This window comes from Diadema setosum, chromosome 19 (genome assembly GCF_964275005.1).
Source record: "Diadema setosum chromosome 19, eeDiaSeto1, whole genome shotgun sequence".
Classification (NCBI taxonomy): domain Eukaryota; kingdom Metazoa; phylum Echinodermata; class Echinoidea; order Diadematoida; family Diadematidae; genus Diadema; species Diadema setosum.
Window position 1 is genome coordinate 23,300,364 of NC_092703.1, and position 22,154 is coordinate 23,322,517.

The 22,154-nt window shown below is 37.5% G+C and overlaps 1 protein-coding gene across 1 annotated transcript in view; it reads right to left on the reverse strand.

The window, feature by feature from the left end:
- The window catches only part of LOC140242352 (uncharacterized), an 88,290-nt gene extending 70,562 nt beyond the window's left edge, over window positions 1-17,728 (reverse strand). Inside the window, exon 1 of the mRNA XM_072322088.1 lies at window positions 17,681-17,728. The gene's annotated coding sequence lies outside the window, so the exon portion shown is untranslated. The remainder of the gene's footprint in view (window positions 1-17,680) is intronic.
- Between the last annotated feature and the right edge of the window lie 4,426 nt (window positions 17,729-22,154).

Here is a 22,154-nt window from a genome sequence, read left to right on the forward strand (position 1 = left end):
ACAAAGACATGTCATCTTTAGTATCAAACAAAACAAAACAAAAAAGTGCACTGCACTTTGTTCCCAGTTTCTATGGGGGCAAAAAATAATAAATCCACTCTCGAAATGCCAATAAGCACTATCTGAAAAAGCATTTGCTGCTTCTTTCTTTCATATCATGTTATTTGTTGTTGTTTTTCAGATGCTGTGAACTCTATGAGGTCATTCACTCATGCTGGTTTAAACTTCCTCTGACCAGAGTTGTCCAGTTTTGCCAAATGAATAATTCTACCACACAGAGTCACTTTCCGAATGTTGTGCATAAAAACTGTATTAATGTACACATGTACAATGTAGTACGCAAGTTTCCTTCCACATGATACATGTATCACATACAGGTACGGTAATCTCAGAGATCTATATTGACCAAAGCAACCTTGATGGCCCTTGCAGCACTCCATAGTACTCAAAAGAGAATGTTCGTTCAAAGGAAAATGGCAATATCAAAGAAACAAGTCGGCATACAGTTTGGCAAAACCATAATGTACTGTATCTTCAGGAAGGAGCAGTATACAATGTGTAGTTTTAAAATCAGCAGGTCATAACATTTTAATAGTGACATGTCTTCCTTTGGGGATTCATTAGAGCTAAGCGTGTGCATTGTCACTTGTAGAAAAGTCCATTGTTTTTCATACCCAGTATAGACAAATGCATGCACACACACACACAAACATAAAGTCACACACATGGAACATAACTGTACATATATGTACAGTTATATGTTCCCTGGTTAAAAAAAAGAAAAAAAATTGTAAGGTATGTAGTATGAGGCCATTAAACAATATCATATTCACATACATGTATGGGTACTTGAAAAAAATTATAGCCACTCCTCTCTACAATATAGGGATTCAAAAGGCTAAGCTTCAAATGTATTGGATGACTCACCAACTCCTCCTTTCATCAAAAGACCAAAAAGAAACAATCTAATGCAAATCTATTCTGATAAAATGTTGTTCATTTCCCTGCCATCATGAAATATAAATTTCTCCTTGAGACACATTCTTTTTCAGCTCTGCTACACTGTACATTGTATACTGGCTCTGAATTTCTAGTGCGAAGCATCTACGAGTAATCCTCAGTAACAAGCAATAATGGCAATGATGAATACGGGGGTACACATCACAGAAGGACACACTGTATCACAAAACACATAAAACATTAGCAAGCATCACCTGCCGAAACGCATTAATTCCTGACTTTTCCAATGCACAGCTGGCAGTAAAAATGAAGCACCCGAAGAAGAGACAGACATCACAAGTAGGTACAAATAGATTGTAAGCGCAGCTCGAAGTACGATGAGTGCCTGTTGAACACTTCAAGTCCATAGCAGATTGCCTCCATTTCATCCCCCCTTATTTACACGCATACATGTCTACACAGACACCCACGAATGTACAGTGCAGTGGAGTAAAGGACGTTCCCTGCCTAACGCTCAGTCGCACGCCAGGGCAAACAAAAAGGGGAGAAGGCTCTCTTGCCTTTGACTAGGGAAGATGCGGACACCCGAGCTATTTTTAGACGAACAAACTTGGGTGAGTCAGTTGCGGAGGAGCCAGTGCACCACAGTGCATGGAACAGCGCAGGCATCCTCCCAGGCACCTCCGTAGCCAGCCTTCCAGCACTGAATATGAGGCACAATTATGTCTTTGCCGCATTACAAATCAAGTTTACAATGCAGTGGCTGGCTAGAGTGAGGCCTCAAGGGGCACTGGAGAAGATGGCTAAAATATGTACAAATTTATATGTACATTGTATCATGGATTTCTTGGAAGTACATATGGCCAAACTCACTCTAGAAATTGGTTTCTTCGAACAGGATGCACTGAATAACTCATACAACACAACAGTTGTTGCTGTTTTCAAATACATGTAGATAAGTAGAAATACACGTACATAGAAAATTTTGATACTCCTCAAGCATCCTGAAGAGCTGCATTACTCTTATTGAGATCATCACTAGTACATGTAAACATGATACTTTCAGTCACTTGAAGAAAAATGTGCAAGTTATAGTTTTCTGGAAATTCAAGGACTACAATGTATGTGTACAACCCAAGTACTTTCTTTCTACAATACACTGATCTTGGCAATGTGTGAAATCAACAACAATAACAAAACATCAATGTATGATTTATCTGCATAAATACTGCAGCTACTGCCATGTTTTGAATTGTTAAAACTGAAATGATGTTATAATATAATGCTTGTGCAAGAGTGGCACAAGGGTATACCTGCAGGGCTGGCAAAACTCACTTTATCAAAATCTGGGGGATTCCAAAACAGCAATCACTGAGGTGGTTGTAAGCCACTGTAGGCATCTCAAAAAGCAAAAATGATTTTTTTTATTATTATTATTTTTTTTTTTTTTTTTTTTTTTTTTGCATCAGGGAGATTACATACTGTATACACTCTCCTATAGATACAACAAGATAATTGAAGTTTTCAGGAAGCCTCCAACAGAATCAAGAAGACTTAGCAGCTCAGCACTTGACAATAATGCTTTTCACTGCCATGCACAGTGTATCCGCATGAACTTGACGGGGAACTGCATTGCAAGATTTCATCTCGTGTGAGCTGTTGGGGGCCATTTGAACAGGGAGGTGGGACTGGTTTGAAGATACATGTAGCTGTAAAGATTATGACAAGACATGATGCTACTGGAGGCACCCAGGTGACTCTGAAGGACTGAACACTGGATGGACACCTTGACAAGTGTGTCACTCCCTCCTCATTTATGAATACCCATGATGATGCAAGAATTAACCCATGGACTGATGGACCTCGACCGCACAGGAAGCACACATCGGGTATTAGCGACAGATAGTGGATTCGGTATTAAACTATGCGGTGCACTTTATACAACAGGTGCACTTTATACAACCCTGCTGCTCACAATGCACCCCTCCTGTCAGAATGAAGGTCCCCATATTATATTCACATACAACAATGGAGGCAAATAAATTACTGCATACTGAAATGATTTACCCAGTGCTGTACAGTATCTTGGCTGCACATACTGGGCTTGAACAAAAATGTGTAAGTTCACCAGCATTGACTACAATATGCCTACCAAAAAGAAATCATCATGAAATTTAAAGCATTGTCTGGACAAGTGTTCCAAAAAAAAAAAAGAAGAAAAGTTTTCACTCAACATGAGTAATTTTTGAAGGCCTAATTTTGCACTGAAGAGCTCTAAATATGCTCTTTAAAAAAAAAGAAAAAGAAAAAAAAGAGCGATCCAGCAATCGAAAAATTACAACTGAAAGTTAAGCTAAATGCACAGAGTGTGCTGCATTTGAATCTTTTGTTACTGAGAACAAGAACCAAAAGTACTAAATTCAAAGTGTTAGGGCCTACAATTTGGCTCGAATTCCAAAATGCCTTTCCCCTTGCCTTTGCTGAATTTTGTCATCTTCAGCAAAATTTCCACAGGTACCCTTCCTATGACATAGTACAGAGTAACTGTGTGTCCTTTTATTCATTTCCAAAAAAAAAAAAGTTTATGAGTAGCAATGATTGCACAGTGTACAGCACCGTAGTCCCACTCATAGAATGCCCTGTGTACATGTACATTGTACAATGTACATTACACGTATAAGTGCACAGTATACGTAACTACTAAAATACAGTGTGGGTGACCTCATTTACCATGGCTGGCATACAATATTGTACATTGTACATTTGAACCTACAAGAAAGCACTTTGCCTGGTGCTTCCTAGCCGCGAACCATTACAAAATTAATGACTTCATTCTCATGAGAAAAAAAGGGGGGACATTTTTATTGATTCATTTTTTTTTTCTTTCAAGAGGGAATAGTCTACACGTTAAAACAGTCATCTGCAGAGGAGCAGTTAGTATCCAGAAGACCCATGGGTATTTGGGCAAATCTCATACTTTTAGCGTACAAGTTGCTTTTCTGCAATATCTTCTTGTCATGTACTTACTGTAATTAAGACCTGCTACCTAAAAAAGCATGAAAAAAAATCCCTGAAAACAGTCTGAACCAGATTATCTCATGAGTACCCCCGTACTTTGCACTGAATACTGCTGTTCAAGTGTATTCACAACAAAGCACCCTTCTGGTTCTCTGTTGTTGTTGTTTTTTTAAATCAAGAACAAGGTATTAAACTGTAAAGATACAGTATCATTAACTGCAGTGCAGTCAACTGAAGCTGCTTCTCCCTGTACAATGTACGTGTGATACAAAGATGGCCTTTCATGCCTTCTGATTGACTTCACTGACCACGACCACTGACCAAGGACTGACCTTTAGCCGTCTCTGGATAGGAAAATATTTTCCTATTTATTTCTATGCACTTTACCCAATTAACTTTATCACTTGACTTTAACTAGTGCCTTTTGGCCAGCAAACCTAAATATACACATATAAATAAACAGAAAATGCAAATTCAGTTGATTTCCTTCTGTAGGGAGTTACATGTAATTTTATTGCTACAGTTCTCCTCTCTAGGTTGGCTGGTAGTATAGTATTGGTGGAGATGAGGGTTAGGCTTTTAACTTTTTGTGAAATATCAAGAAACCACTGATGAAATAGTACAGAGCATACCATTCTAGAGGGAATTCAAAGTTTAACTTTATTGGTTTTGGAATGGCTGAGACATCCAAAAACAAAGTAAAACAAAGCGATAATAAAAGGTGGGACCCACCTTTTATTAGGATCGCTCTGTTTTGGATATCTCAGCCACTTCAAAACCAATTTTCATCAAATAAGCATTGAATTCCTCTTGGAATTACATGCTCTTTCACATTTCATAAGAGGTTTCTCATTATCTCACCTAGAAATGTTAGATACCGGAAGTTAGTTCTCAACCAAAACTTGATGGACAGACATTCTTGAAAACTTAATGCCCCCGAGACACTACATGGTGGAAGCATTAAAAAAAAAAAAAAAGGATAAGTTATCCACAACACACACAAGCCGCAACAAAATATGATCACAATCTGGAACCATCGAATCCTCTAATCACGCTATGTGCGGAGACAATCCGTCACATGGTCATTCCCATCCAATCAGTTTTCATTCACATCTGCAACATACAGTACATGGTGTACACGTACATGTTGCACGTGTTGCGCAGTGAGACATTGCCGCCCACAATCAGATAAAGACTACAATGTATATATGTCATTACATTAACTTCACACATCACCTACTGTGTGTTTCCCATGAATGACCTCTCCCATCTGTATTCTATAAGCCTAGCCGTCGGAGGATACGGCACATCACGTCTGGACAATGGGAGCCGTTGTCTATCCTCAAATATGATTCCTGCATTCTTTATGCTCAGCAAGCTGTAACAACAAATATTGATTGGTTTGGTGGCATCTGCAAAGAGCTCAGACCCGTCTGGGATCGGCACCCATAGCCCCGCTTTTCGGCGATATATGCAAACATGAATTTACACCACGGGCACGAATGTCCCGTTCCCCTCCATGAACCACTTGGCCCGCATGGCCTCGAGGCATTTATGCAATCTGCATTCTGAGCGGGCCCGCATAAATGTACTTCACTCCCTTTAGACTGCACGCGAGTAGAATCCATTTAATTGATTGGTTGTGCATGTGATACATTGTTCGCGACCATGGCTAAAGGTACGTTTGGGTAAACAATCACATTTGTTAACCTTGCGTGTACCGGAAAAGAATACATTCTGGCTACTACTGTGTAAGGTGCTGAACTCATCCCCTCTGTGCAGACTAACACATTTCAACTACTATTCAAGAAAAATTACATGTAGGCTACAAACTATGTGACAATGAGACAATAACTTGGTTAAAAATGTACATTACATTTACATTAGCACTTCTTCACAAACAGATATAAGGCTCCTGTTTACCAATTGTATCTCCTTACAAATCGTAACTTTGGAGTTTGGACTCTGACGCACAGACAGAGCTTGCACACTTTTGCAAATAAAAGGCAATACACTGTAATGTTGCATATAAAAATACAATATCTCTGATTTACATGTAGCTTTTTTCAAACATAATTAAGCATAAACGTGGAATGAAAATATCTACAAATGTTGTTGATGTACAACAAAACTGCTTGAAGATCAAAATATAAGAAATCCAATCAATACAAAATTACTTGACTTTGTACTCATACAGTGTACAAATGTACTTCCTTCTCTTACCAACAGTTGTGCTACTCTTTACATACTACCGGTAATGCTATTAATTTAAAGTACACCTGCACCATTTACAAGTATCCCATAGAGTACGTGTTTACTTTAGCTTTAATAGTTTTGGGATGTATTCCTCATTTAATTATTTTCTATGTGACATGCAGAGCCCCTACGTGTGCATATACTCGGGTATACCTGCACATGATTCCCAATGTGTTGGCCTACACATACAAATGCCTATAATAACTTGTTAAACAGCTGATGAGAACACTACAGTATTTATCTAAACACTTCAGTATGATACTTGGAAACAACATCAGCGCATATTGCATCAAATCAGCACCTGAATCAATTTTTACATACCACTAAATCTCTTGTCACCTACAACAGTACTGGGTACATAATATTTTGTAATAATACAAGATCTACTCACAATTTTTGAGGGAATGACAGTCAGTATCTCCCCAGCTATCCGTTGCGGTTTAAGATTGGCTCATGTGACCTCTGTGTGTCTGTGTAAGTGTATTGTGTCCACATTCTACTAGCGTACGTCTCTCGCGGATATTTTGCCAGGAGAAGAGCAGCCTCTCTGACTGATTTCTGCTACTTACTATCTGGGCGAGCTTCCTGGGGCTGATTGTGTCAGGAAACGCCAGAATTTCCTGCTCCCCCAAATGCTCAGATGGGTCACTCTTGTTAGCGCCAGGCGCCTGTCTCGATCAGCACGCAGTGACACATAAAACAACACACAGACACGCACACACACGGAGAATGAGTGCGCGCAGTCGTAACCCATGCTAATACCATTGTACTCTTATCACTGCACTGTCTTACGGTACATTGTATGCTTTCCTTGTAAACAAGTTGCTCAGTTTTTGTCTCATTTTTTTTTTTTGGGGGGGGGAGCTCTTTTTTTTTTCATTTATAATACTGCCTATCCCTAAAGAAGAGGAAAAGATCAGGGTTAGAGTTAGACTCACACAAAGTTAGACTCACACAATGACAGACACAGACACAAACAGAGACAGGAAAGTACCGTACATACAGTCTGTAGTGATGACTAGTCTGCCAAATTTCAGACACCATGACACAGTTTGACAGTGCTGAGTTTCTGCATGCTCTGCTCAAGACACAACACAGATCACAAAAAATGCCGTCGACTCCAATTCGCCGAAATGTCATGCCGTGAATATTTCTGGTTTTACTGTACAAATGTATGTACAACCATGGTACCGGTACTAAATAATCTCCATTACCCTTCCCCCATTCCATACACAACTGTACCTCTGTACTCACATGTACTGTACAGTGCACATCACCATTAAAAACACACAAACATATACACACACAGACACTCTCATAGCGTACGAAAACATGTATATTGTACAGCTTTCACTGTGTGATGTTCAAACATTTATTCATGACCCAAACGCCCATACAAATGTATTGACACTTGTCTGGCTGTGCTAATCTGCTGGATCCTAATGTACAGGTACATGTACATGATGAAAGATGAGAGTGGTACTGTATGCACCCTGTACCCTTTAGCTGTGACTAAATGGCTATTCACACATTTCAACTGTTCTTTTCCTAAGAAAAGACACCAGGGAAGATAAGTACTGCATAGCTTACAGTAACTTTCATTTCCCTTAATACATTTAATATACGAGTCCAGTCTTTTAATATAATATTCCAGCTGCTTAGTATACAGTATAATGCAGTATCAGTTCACTGCATAAAATATTACATTGGAGTCATTCCTATAAAACAAAAGGAAAAATGTACATTGTATAGGCTGCACACATCTACAGTATGTACTGTATACGCTATATATTTCGCGTGGGTTTTATTTTCGCGAATTTCGCGAGTCGGGAGCTATTCGCGAAATTAACAACACGCGAAAATATTACCTTCCAAAATGAATCCCTTGCCTTGATAATACAAACATTTCAGTACTAGTATACCATGTCACGGCTTACCGAACAGACCATACTGGCTAAGCTTGTTTACATACATATAGCACGTCCACGTCTAACTACTTACTAGTATACACAGCCCAGTCGCTGTAAGTACACGCTTGTAGCATTCGCACAGCACAGCGTATTAACAGCGTCTGGGGTGGTCGGGCTAGTCCACGTCTACTTACGAATACTGTAGAGCCAATCCATTATCGCAACCCCTCGTACCACTCGTCAGAAATCTAGCGCGATGGACTTAACCACTTCAAAAATGTTGAATTCTAACTTACTAGTTCGCAGAGTTTGGTAAGTTTTTTTCATGCAGTGTATAACTAGTATCATTCTTATTTGCTAGTAAGTTGAAAATTTACACTTTCTTTGCCACTTCATATTTTCTCTGGTCCCCCAATCGCGAATTTAACCACTCGCAAAAATTTATGTACGCAAAAATTATAGCGTATACAGTATTCATCCCTCTCCTCCTTGCTCATCCCCACCTCCACCAATTGACCAGCATAACAGTGCATCAATATAAAACAGTTTTATCATTCACAATATGTGTACATTGCTCTATACATGATTTATTCGACCTACACTGCAAATGTCTACAGGACTTGGGGGGGGGGGGGGGGCAGGAGTATGCAAGACCCGACTAGAACTCATCCAACACCCCCACCCCCCACCCCCACCCCCCATCCCATGACAGACACACAAATGACTAATGAATAAAAGGGGGGAAATGTACATGTATCATGTGTAAAGAGTTGTAGGATTTGAGGAGAGGGATAGAGGGAAGGTACACCAAACAGATGTGACACATAAACTTCACCCATGTCTTGGGTCTGGCAAAGTACATAATGATATACATGTAGTGTACATTGTAGATATCACAGGCCCCGAACGCTGCGAAATAATGAATGCTTTGGGGAGGGGAAGTTTCTGATTTCCTTCTCCGAGCCAATCTTGCGCGCATTCCTGCTACCCTTCGCGGGGGCCACGGACCAGTGAAATGCCAGTTTCAATTTCCAGCCCACATTGTCATTAATTTGGGGGACAGCCTTAATGCTATCTGTGATGTACTCTTCATTGATCCACACACATAGCACGACTGCATTTCAAATGTGTCTCGGCTCTTTGAAAACAACGGCCTCTTATGATAATTTGCACTGATTCCAACTTGTAGGTCAAAGGTTAGTTCTTTTTTGAATCAGAGAGAGCTACTGCTCGGATATGATTCATCTACAGAGGGCAAACTGAATGCAAACTACGCAGGGCTTGGCAATATCCCCTACAGTTGTGAGTGTGTATTATGATTAATACTGTAGTATGTCATGGTAAAGGAGGCCAAACAAAAACTTCACTCTAGAAATGTGTACATCAGATATTTATAACGCACTGGAGCAATGTCTGTTCACGATAAGTTTTGTTTTGAATACATTTTCACATCACGCAAAGCGTTCTAAAAAAAGAAAAATGCACAGAAATGAGAAACGCATTGTGAAATGTAGATTTAAGTTGTGTACAATACATTGTAGAATCACAAGTCACTCTTCAAGTTCAAGCAAGTGGCATCTAACACTGTACTTAATCTTTCACCAAAATATGAACATGATTGATTGAATGCGTCAGTAGACAACAAAGAGTTATATGTATACTACAATGTATGTGCAAGTATACCTTTACAATTAGATATATTTTTTGCATTTGCAGTATTTTATAATCCACAATTGTATGTGTACATTGTAGATGGTATTGTAATCGACAAAATAGATAAAGTCCTAAAATAGTTGCAGTAATTAAATATCTAATGTTGAAAAAATTCTTGAGAATTTGCTCAAGAGGTATTTTTGACCTTGCATATCAGGAAACTGGTGACATACAGAAGTGATAGAAATATTTGTTTGCTTTGAGAGCACTGAAGTATGTCGTATCCATGAAAGGAAATCTGAATTTCCCTGCTGAGCTATGATGTAAATGGAAAAGGTAGGATTGTGTATGTGTGTGGGAGTGTGTCGTACATTGAGACCACCTACAGACAATTAGTACATTCATCAGACAGACTTTATGTCAGTGATGTTTCTTGCGATATTAAAAAAAAAAAAATTAAATTTCTGGCTTTAAAGTTTGTGTGTTCCTTTTTGCATATCTGAAAATCAGATTCCTTTTAGAGGAAGGTAGGCTTTGTATTTAGATACATTGTAGGTACAATGTATACAAGTAATTCAGACCTTTGCACAGAATGATAAAATCGGTAACGTCCCATGATGGAGGGGGAAACAATAGTTACGCTGTATATTGATTTCAAATGATTTTTTCAGACACCCCCTCCCCCCTCAAAAAAAAAAATAAATAAATAAGTTATTCTTGGTATAAAAGGGGAGCATATTCTCAGTGACATGGGGTTACAATGTTGTACATGTAGTTTTTCATTTCTTTCCTTAAAACCCCCAAGTTGTATGACCCTATATTTCATACATGATGCTGGGAGACAATATTCTTAAACCATGTTAAAATTTAGCGATATTGCAAAAGGGATGTATGATCTTAAAGAGTGCATCATTTGTATCCATTAGAAGGTAAGTTAAAGTCTTAAAGCCATATAATCCTTGATGATTCCTGCTATGCCTATTAAAGTTATGATGTGTTATGATGAGGCAAGCTGAGGCAAGTTTGTACTGATGTGCTGATGCTTAGTGTAACTTGGGAGTTATTTCCTTTAGAATAGCAAGTTGTACTAAAATATTTCTAGTCATTTGCTATTCAAAAAAGCCAGAGTACTACACTTGTACATGACACATAAAGGGAATGTACATTTGTACATTGTAAATCTAAAAATCACCATCTTTCCAAAAAAACAAACAAACAAACAAACAAGAGTATGTTCTCTGCTGAATTCTGATGTTCGTATGTACTATGGAAAGGTAAGATGTAATGCAGATGTGCTGATGCAAATATTATAAAAACAGAGAATCTCATTAGGCAGTCAGTCTCTTGCTATCATATTGATTGGTCAACTATCCAATCAATGCTGGCTTACAATCAGGGAATGTGTTACAGTGCAGGTCTAATGGGCGAGTTCCGAAACAATAAACTGGAAAGGACTGAACAATTTTTTTTAAAGCACACAAGAAGTGATTTTTTTTTTCATGTATAAAATTCATCAAAGTACACAGAAGAATAAGCATGAAGAGGAAAAAATGCAGAGAGAGAGGGGGATAAAAATCTTTCTTCTTTTCTCATGGGTCAGGTCAGTTGTCAAATTTGTGTTTTGTTCAATGTTGGTTTACAATATGTACAACTTATATTTGTACAGTACCAAGAATATGGGAATTTGCCAAGTTAAAGCATGCCCAAGAAAACACTTCTGATTATAAATATGAAAATCAGACTATTTGATATTACTGTGAGTGGCCAATTTGAAGTCAAATGAGCAAACAGTTGATGAAGTCTAACAGATGAATTTCACACACACACACAAATACAACAGTACATACATTTGTACATACATGTACATAAATGTAAAAAAAAAAACTGTGTAATGACTGAAGACTACAAACAATGGTTAATATGTTATTGCTCTCACAACACAACGGTTGGTCATTAGAAGAGCACACATTTTATGTTCGCTGAGTGACAAATTAGATAAATCACTGATTTTTCTCTGATGAGCTGGGACGGTAATGAGTCACGAGATGAGTTTGAAGTACAAGTTCTATCATGTTGTTCATCATCAGACGAACAAAATGATAAGCTGATATTCAAAGTTGTTGTTATTCTTTTATAATCTACATGTAGCTGCACGCTTTGCAATGTTGCAGCCCTGGTTTGTTAAATTAACACACAAAGGACAAAAGACATCTTTTGTTGTGCACCTCATTAATGTTCTGGCAAGAACTCCATTTGTGACAGACTATTGACCCTGATGCTGATATTTTTCCCCAGGCGTTTTTCAAGTATTAGCGTCGCAGAGTTCACATGTATGACATTAGCTTACGGGAAAGTGTGATATGGTTCTAAGTTTCTGTAATGCCAATGTGAAAAATCCTGACATACAGTAAGTTGTGAATACAATTGTACGTACACATAAATTGTGTGTTTGCAGTAAAATTATTGTTTTTTGTGTATGGATACAATTCACTCTGCAATATTTTGCAAATTCCTGGCTTAGATATGGATCAAAGCTACCATCCTCTGCAGATCATCAACAACAATAACAGCAAATGTATACACATGTATGCTGATGCACCATTAAAACACAAGTACAGTAAACACACATTTTGACAGCAAATTTGGTTAAAAATGGGAAAACTGCACAAACTCAGCATGCTTACTCAAAGCTTTGAAAATATCTATTTTCATTTCAAAAGCATTTTTTTTCTGAAGAAAAAGCATACTTAATATAGTACATAATATTTGGCAGCTCCGGGTATCTATTCTGAAGTTACAGTGTACCTTGAATGCATACAATTTCTGATGATCTCATGGCTATGCATCCTTTGTAAATGACTCTACATCACATTTCAATTTGTATTTTACTAACCACTACTAACATAAGCTGAAGGTCTGTTGTTAGCCATCAAATGACATCACCTGGTTGGGAGACTAATTCTCATAAAATGACTCATGAGCAATGTAAGTCGGCAAGTGTACACACACTATGACAGGTAATGAAGTGTTGAGTGTATGGCGAACTCGTAGAGCCGTCTGCTGACATGGCCATAACAAGCATGCCAAGACTCATAATGAGTCTAGTTTCTAATATCACTCCACGGTTACTTGATTTTATCATCAGAGGTAGAGGTATGTAATATTATTAATACAATATATCATTACGCTACAGTAGTTCATCCCATAGAGAACATGAGATACCTTGTGCCATCGGGAAGAAGCAATGACCTCCGTCTATGATTCAATTTTGCAGCTAAGTACTTCTGTGCCTGACTCAATACAATGTTGTCCTTCAAATCAGTAATTGATTTTCATACACATGTCTGAGAATTGACTTTTTTTCAAGAATTATTGAAAAATGCTTTACATAAAACTGTCCAGATTTCCACACTTTGTAGGGAGAGGAGGGGGATTTACTTCAAAATCATGTTTCTAAAAAATATTTATCTTTCCCTATCAATTTGTTTAGATTCTGGTTTTGCATGTTTGATGTGATTTTGCCCTTTACATGATTCTTCAAGATGAGCAAGAGTTACATGTATGTGAGTTTCCCAAAAAAAAACATAACTGGAGCTTCTTCTCTTTACTGTGCAATGATATTAACAAGGAAACATGGTTTGTTTTGTTTCAAACCTGTGTGCACGGGCTGGGGCCTGGCTACGAACTTGTCCTTGATGACACGCAGAGTTCAAAATGACACAGCACATCACAGGGCCTCATTAGACTTGCAATGTTTTGATTGCAACGAGCTTCGCCTGGCTGATGCAGGAAATGCATGTGATCAAAATCAATCCTGGTGAACATCGATGATTCACACCCTAGCAGGATAACCTTTCAAACTATTCCTCCCTTTGATAAATACATCAAGTCCTCATGACATTTTGCAACAGATATTTTATCTTGTCATCAAATTGGCAATTCCTAATTTCACTGTACACATCTTTGTATACCAGATACACTATTTTGAAGGAAAACATGGTTAAATTTTCATGAGATTTATACAAACTCACAGATACAGATAATACAAACATTTGTCAATTTGAGACAAAAAAATTAAACCCATGTTGTAAATATGTTGCCAATTTAATGATCAGTTACAATTTGTACATATTCAGCAATTTACAACTGTGACACTGCAACCGATATAAAAGTGTCCAAAATAGAGCTTACATAAAAGATTTTTTCCCAACTTTATGAATCACTAGTACAGACATTGTGAACGCTGCAAATTCCAAAGATACAGCACCAAATCACAGATCATTCCCCAGTTTTGATTCGTTATCACACATGAAAACAACAACAAAAAGCACTACAAGATGCTAATGTGTCATGCCCTCAAATTACGGCATCCATAAATTACAGTACAAGCACATCATACAAAATTCTTTTGCAGTGCTGACTCTCATAAATGCTTTTATCTGCAGCCCTTGATGTCAATATTATACCCTACCATAAATTCAATTCAATTCATGTCAATTCGTTTATTCACCTCAATCATCATAAAAACAAATACATTGTGAGATCGACATAGCAAAAAGAAAAAGAAATATTGACGAGGAGAACATGGACTACAAAAAGCGATAGCTTGAAAAGGCGTAAAGCCCCCAGATTACAATGGTAAGTAGAATGCATATGTACATGTACATAACGAAGTGAACAGAATTTTTAAATGAAGTAAAATAATGAACTGCTTGAAATTGTACATAAAACACAGGAAATACTATACATTGAAATGGAAAAAAATAAATAAGGAGGTCTTAGCCCAGGGAAGTATGACACCTCCTCCCCCCCCCCCCCCCAATAAATACAGTCACATAATGATGCATATGTATATTCCTCTTGGTAATAAAATTCATGAGTAATATTATAACTTAATAATTCTTTTGGAGTTCAAATCAAATAAATTATTGAACTTGGTTATTTTCTTTATAAATATGAATCAAAAGATTCTTCAATTTAAGTTTGAAAGAAGTTATGGTTGAACAAGAAGCGATGTCATTTGAAAGGTTGTTCCAGATACGGGGACCGGTATGCTTCACAGATTTTAGTATGGAGTGACTATTGGCTACAGGATAATTGAATTTAAAACGTGAGCGAGTATTATATTGGTGAACATCTATATTGTGGCGAAATAGAATAGAAATATTGACTGGTGCCAAATTGTTATTATAAACATACATGTAAAACATTAAGTTAGCGATTTTGAATATATAAATATCATATATTGTTAAGGTTTTTAAACGAAAGTTATAAATAAACAATATGTGGGACTGTCTCTGACCGCTGTGTACAATTATTGTACATATACAATGTTTGTATTTGAATACACACTGCAACATGTTGTTACAGTTGCATTGATAACAAGCTGCAATGTAAATTGTAATAAACACAAATTACTCTGTATGGTAATATCATTTACAGGTAAAGACATCAAACATCATTTTCTTATTCTCCCTACCCTGTTTACCTCAATAGATGTGTAGTGGGGTATTTTAATTTCTATAGGAGTATACAATACTATAAGCTATTGTACATGTAACTGTACAAGTCTGATATGAAACTTTCAATATTTGTACAATAGATCTCATAATATCTGAACTGCAAGAGTGCTAGCTTTCTCAGTTTTTCATATTTATTGGTAAGTTCTGAAAGTCAGAGAAACCATTGGTACAGTAATTGAATTATCAACCAAAATACAATGTACAGTGTACGTACAGTACAACTGTATGTTCATACCATGTGGAGTGGGTACACCGTATTGCGATCTACTGAATTTAATATGCACTGTATATATGGCTTAATGTACAAGTGTCAGATAGTTATGTCATATAAAATGTAGCATGATCTGACCCACAATGTGGAGAAAAAAAAAACAAGCACACGGTTATAAGCTAACATATGGATACTGTAACTTCAAAACACAGTATTTATCATGTCAAACAGTTTGTGTTACGTGTATTATACAATGTATGACTCTGAGGATTTCCATTCTACACATCCTCCAACTTTTGCAACAAACAACTACAGAACTGTACACTTTGGAAATCGTAATATTGCATATAAAAAAAGTATTCAAAATCAAGTAAAATTAATTCAAAAGTTTTTTATCTACTGTAGTCCTACACAATGCATGGAATACGCAGTTGAAATTTACAAAGGTTTCATGCTGCGAATGTTCATTGTTTACGTTACACAAATCTGCAATGTTTCAAGGATCCCCAAGCAAAATCATCTCTTTTTTTTTCTCTTTTTTTTTTTTTTTTTTTGGGGGGGGGGGAGGTAATTTACAGTCTCTCCTATCTGCCCTCTTAGATTTTGTGACAATGCCAAATTAAAGGACTAGTCTACCTTCCGGATTGAGTGAATGCAGCAATCTTAGTAGAACACATCACTGAAAGTTTGGGGAAAATCTGATAATCTATTCAAAAGTTATGAATTTTTTAAGTACAGTGTATCTGCGCAGTCACTGCTGGACTAGAAGACTACTACAGTATACGTGTATGATGTCACATGCGTAGAACGATACAAGTATAAGGGCAATGTAAAAAGAATTTCACAAAATTTTATTTTTTGAAAAAAATGCAAATTTCCTCACCTTGTCACTGATGTACTGTATGCTAAGGGTATCAAATATTGTTCCCCCTGCCTTCTGAAAGAAGCAAGTCAAATGTTCTTTTATTATGCGAGAAGAGTGAAAATATGCTGAATTTTCTTTACATTTTCTTTATATCGTTCTACACGTGACATCACAAGCTGTAGTAGTCTTCTCATCCAGCAGTGACCGAGCGGAAATTTCAAAAATTCGTAACTTCTGAACAGATTGTCCCATTTTCCTCAAACTCTCGCTGATGTGTTCTACTAATATTGCTGCATTCACTCAATCCACATGTCAATGAAGGTGGACTTGTCCTTTAAAAGTCTGAAAGTGAGATTCTAGTTATCAAAGTAAGTAGATAAGCACTGTTTGTGCCAGTGGCAAACTAGAATCTGACTTTAATAGTGATTAGTAGAACACTCCAAACACACAAAACACATCACAACTTTCTACACAGTATGCAAGATGACTGAAACTCAAAGTCAATTAATGTCAAGACTTGTGTGTTACACTTTTGTTACAGTAGCTCTCTTCACACTACTTTCACCTCTTCTGGGCTGTTTTAATAGAGTGTGATTAGCCATCACACTCTGTAAAAACACAGGAATTCTGGCAATGATTGCCAATCATCCGCACCCACTTCAATTGCACTGGCTTTTACAGACCACACAATGCAGCAGACAGTTCACTGTGCAGTACCCAGGCCCAATCGCCATTCGCAGAGTCAATGTACCAACACACAGCACAGCACAGTATGCACACACTCACACACACGCACGGTCAATCATATTACACGCAAATGAATTGTCAACTATTTCGAGCCAGAGGCAAGTCAAAATTTGACTGATTTTTTTCATTAGAACGAGAGGTTAATTTGTCTACGTGCAGGTTGTACATACTCACAGAATATTATTCCCCAAAATATGCCGACTGTCGCCGCGTCCTTTTACCGTGGAATGAATAATATCTTATTTTCAAGATTTATATTTTGTCAAGTTGGGCGCGCCGCGCCGGTCACGCAAAATTGCCTGCACCATCATGGAAAGACGTCACCGTACGGGGGGTGAGGACATGTTGCAGACAACCCACAGACAAGTCATTGATTCTCTCACAACAAATTCCCTCGTCGCACTCTCAATGGTACAAATAACTCACTAACCTAACATCCTATTGAGCTAAGACTCATCGTACATACAGCTAAAAGCATAAAATTCCAGAATGACTTGTTTAACAAGCTACAAGTTGCATGTAGGCAGCTAAATCTTACCTTGTTTTGCATTGGTTATTTGATCGTCTAACACTGTGCTCTCCGCCATGACTGTGATGTCATTAGCTAGATGGAACGATAGCCTGGGCATCAGTCGTTTCCTGTCTTTCTAAAACTACCGAGCATATTACGACGGCTCTTCAAAATCATAAACAATGTGGCAAGAAAATGAAACACAACTTGATTAACCCTATAAAGTCCAAGGGGGGGGGGCATATTGTGCCCCCCTACCAGATTTTCATTCGCCACTCCTTCGCCCTTAATCCAATTTTAACCAAATTGGGTGACTTTTCCTAAAATCTTATTCCGAACATTTTGATATATAATTTAGCTATATTTGATATTGCTGGTTGCCATGGCAACCATAAACCGACAACCATGTCAGTCAGATTTTGCGTATTTTTCTGTTCCAGTTCCAATTTACAATATTATAATATATGAAATGGGCGTTTCTTGGCTGAAATTTGCTGAAGAAGCAAAATGTGAAGTAATTATGGCCCTGCCTTTTCGTATTAATTTCCTTTATTTTTCTGTGACAACGGCATAAAACAATAGATAAAATAGAGATACTTGAAAATAACAGTATTTTCCAAATATTGCCGTTCTATTTTGTGTCATTTTGATTCCTTCACCCAAGTTATACTTCTAATATCATTTGTTTATCACATTATCAATCTGCAAACTTAAAATTCACATATTATGGGAATATGAAATATGATTATTATGATAACTATGCATGTACCTATCCCAAACAATATTCATCACAGGTCTCATAATTATTTCTTTATTTTGTTATGAATGGCGCCCCCATGTGGTGACCTTGAGAAATTTCAACCATAACTATACACAATAATGAGCTTTGATGTGCACATCTTTTGTGGCAAATATGAAAAATATTGGTTTATGATAAGACATATACTTGTGCTAAAGATTATTCAGAAAATTTAGCATATTTCCTATGTATTTCTTTATATTTTGGTAAATAGCGCCCTCTATGGGTGACTTTAAAAAAATTCAAGTATGCGGTCGTGTAGAGTATGAGTTGCTCTACCCATGTGCCAAATATGACGATGAAACATCAAACAATAACAAAGTTATATAGAGGGCACAATGTGCCCCCCCCCCCCCCCCCCTTGGGCCTGGGAAGGGTCAAAATAGCTTGGGCTTAATAGGGTTAAGACATAGTAACGAACGCTGAATAAAAGGAAAAAAAATGAAAAAGACACATAAGTTAACTGTGAACTTGAGAGAGAGAAAAAAAACGTGTTTTTTTTTTCTTTTAATCATCAGGTATGTGTTTTGTCCTATATAGGCAGCACTGTAAAAAAAAAAAAAAAAAAATGTCGAATTATATAGATTTATACACCGTTTACCTCATACACGCATTCTGATGCCAGTCATAATATTGTTCAAAGTTTGCCATATTTTGTAAACATGGAATACCCATGGAGGAATGTAGATTGAGGTTTGAGCTGACACGGGTGGGTTGCACTTCTCGAGTCCATCTCAGCATGGTCTAAAAATTTTATCAGAATATGCTTTGATTTAATGTCTGTGTTGAAACCTGTGTCATTAGTAATTTAGCCGCTCTTAAATTTGCCAAATTAAGGCTGAAATATTCCACCGGAACGCAATAATTATGTTATACTACACACTCAAATAACGTGAACAATGTTTACAGACGTCGAGATCTCGAGAATCAAACAAACAAAAGCAAAAACAAACAAACAAACAAACAAACAAAAGACCACTGAATGATGTCCTTTGGCCTTTGTGGACAACAGGACACCTTGATATAACGTTACACACCCACCCATCCCCACTCTCATTAGCCCCCCCCCCCCCCTTCATCTTTCATTTTCTTATAAGCAATGGGGGGGGGGGCTAATACATGGTTCATAACTAGTACAATATACCATTTTATGCTATAGGCCCTATAATGTTGTTCTCAAATGTCGTTGCTTCGCCCTTTTAATTCAACAGACAAAGATACATAGTTAATAATGAGGAGTCACCAAAGCTTACATTGGGCTTACATTGCATCATCAGAGGTGTTCACCTCATTATTTAGAAACATGCACGGGGGAAACTCTGATGTAATGCATGCATTGACTCAAATGAGAAATCATCTATTTCCTTTTCAAAAGTTGCTTGCATTTTGAAAAGGTTAAAGTTTCGTCTGTGGTCCATTTCTCCCTATAATAAATGAGTCCACATTGTGCGTACAGGAATTTTGTTGTTTATTCCTTCTCAGAGTTATTCACATATTTTTTAGCCATCAAATAGATGTATATTGGTAAATGAGTTGTTGTTGTTGTTGTTGTTGTTTTTTTTTAGGGGACTGTTTGCTTTGTGTTGTTCAGACGAAATTCGTGATTAAAGGTGTGGATGATAATGGCGCCGCGACATAAGTGGTGCATGGTGGTAAAAGCAATATCAATCATGGAGTCATTATAGCAATAATGAAATTAACATGCAGTCTCAATCATCATGTCATCATCATTGTTACTATAAAATTATCATCATTATCACCATCACCACTCTATAAACACCATGATTATCATGACATCATCGTATTCAGGGGGCGAGGAACCAGGGGAGCTGGTGGCATGTGCACAGCGCCCCCACCCCCCCCCCCCACACCCCAACACACACACACACACACACACACACACACACACACATGTGCACACGCACTTTTATTTATTTTGTTTTTTGGGGTGGGGGTCCGGGAAAAAAATCGCAAGAAATCCCCAGGTTATACCAATGACCCGAAACCCCCATCCAACACCCCCCCCCCCCCCCCCATTTCGAAGCCTCATGCAATTGCCTGTCTTGTGGCGTTTGATGCTTTGAGGCTTTGATACCATGCAAAGTCAGTGAGAAATTCTGTGAATGCAACATATACCCGAGTAGACAGGAAAATTTATGTAAAAATGCTTATTCTAAGATTATTTTCGTTATATGTATTGTATTTTGAATAAAAGTTAAAATTACTTTTTCGTGAAATAGAGAGGATATCAACACAACTGACGAGATGAAATTTTAGATTAACAAAATATTTTTTGATGAAATTAGCTTGAAGCTGGATACTGCATGGAGAAATATCAGAGAAAATAATCTTCGTGGGGCTTTGTCGAAAGGACCGAGCGCAGAAAGGATGAGTAGCCTATCATAGCCCATGGTCTTCCCCGATGTTTCGGATGGTCCGCTCAGTCCATCTTCAAGAGAATGGAAATAATGTATGTATCGAAAATAAACCGATCATCAATAAGGGGATAGTCTGATCTTCCGGAGTTCCTCTTCTGTTCAGTTCAAACTTCCCATGGATTCGGTATAAAAGCTTTACCAAGCAGACGGGGTCATTAACAAGTCAGCGGCTCTGATGTTACAGATGCCTATAAAATGCCTAACAACCGTGAAGCAGGAAGATTGAGAGGAAGCTAAAGGGATGCAGACACGTCGGGTGATGCGTCAAAAATGGGTTTCGATGCATTTTTTTCTTTTCATCCTAACATGCGGAACAGAGGCAATGATGCCACTGAACTTCGCGATCTGGGAAATTGAACTGCCAGGTTTTCGAAGGTTTCATTATTTGCAAGAGTTGATGGAGGTCGCATATACGAGTGTATAGTTACGTTAACCCTATAAAGCCCAAGCTATTTTGACCCCTTCCAGGCCCATGGGGGGGGGGGCACATTGTGCCCCCCCCCCCTATATAACTTCTTTATTATATGATGTATGACCGTCACATTTGGCACATGGGTAGAGCAACTCATACTCTACATGACCCAACATTTGAAATTTCTTAGGGTCATCCACTGAGGGCGCTATTTATCAAAATATAAAGAAATACATAGGAAATACACTAAAATCATGTTTTTTTTTTCTTTTTATTTTTTATCCCCAGTAAATATGTTTGTGTTTCATATCAATCATTTTCATATTCACCACAAAGGAAAAGCAAGTCAACCTTCACTATTAGTTGAAATTTCTCAAGGTCAACATGTGGGGGCTCTATTCATTACAATATAAAGAAATATATGAAACCTATGATGTATTGCTTGGAATGGGTACATATGTTGGTATCACATTCCATATTTCCAAAATATTGCATTTTGAGTTTGCAGATTGATGATATGATAAACAAATGATATTACAGGCAAAGCTTGTGTGAAGATAACACAAAATAAAAGGGTAGTCTTTGAAAAATGCCATATTTTCGATTATATTGTTTGATGCCAATGTTATAAAAAAATAAAAGAAATAGTAAGAAGACCATTTCAGGGTAATTCACAACCATACTTACTTTACATTTTGGTCCTTCAGCAAATTACAGCCAAGAAAAACCCCATTTCATCCATTATTACATTGTTTACTGAAATTGGAACAGAAAATCACGCAAAATCTGATTAACATGGTTGTCAGTTTACGGTTGCCACGGCAACCAGCAATATCGGACTTAGGTAAATTA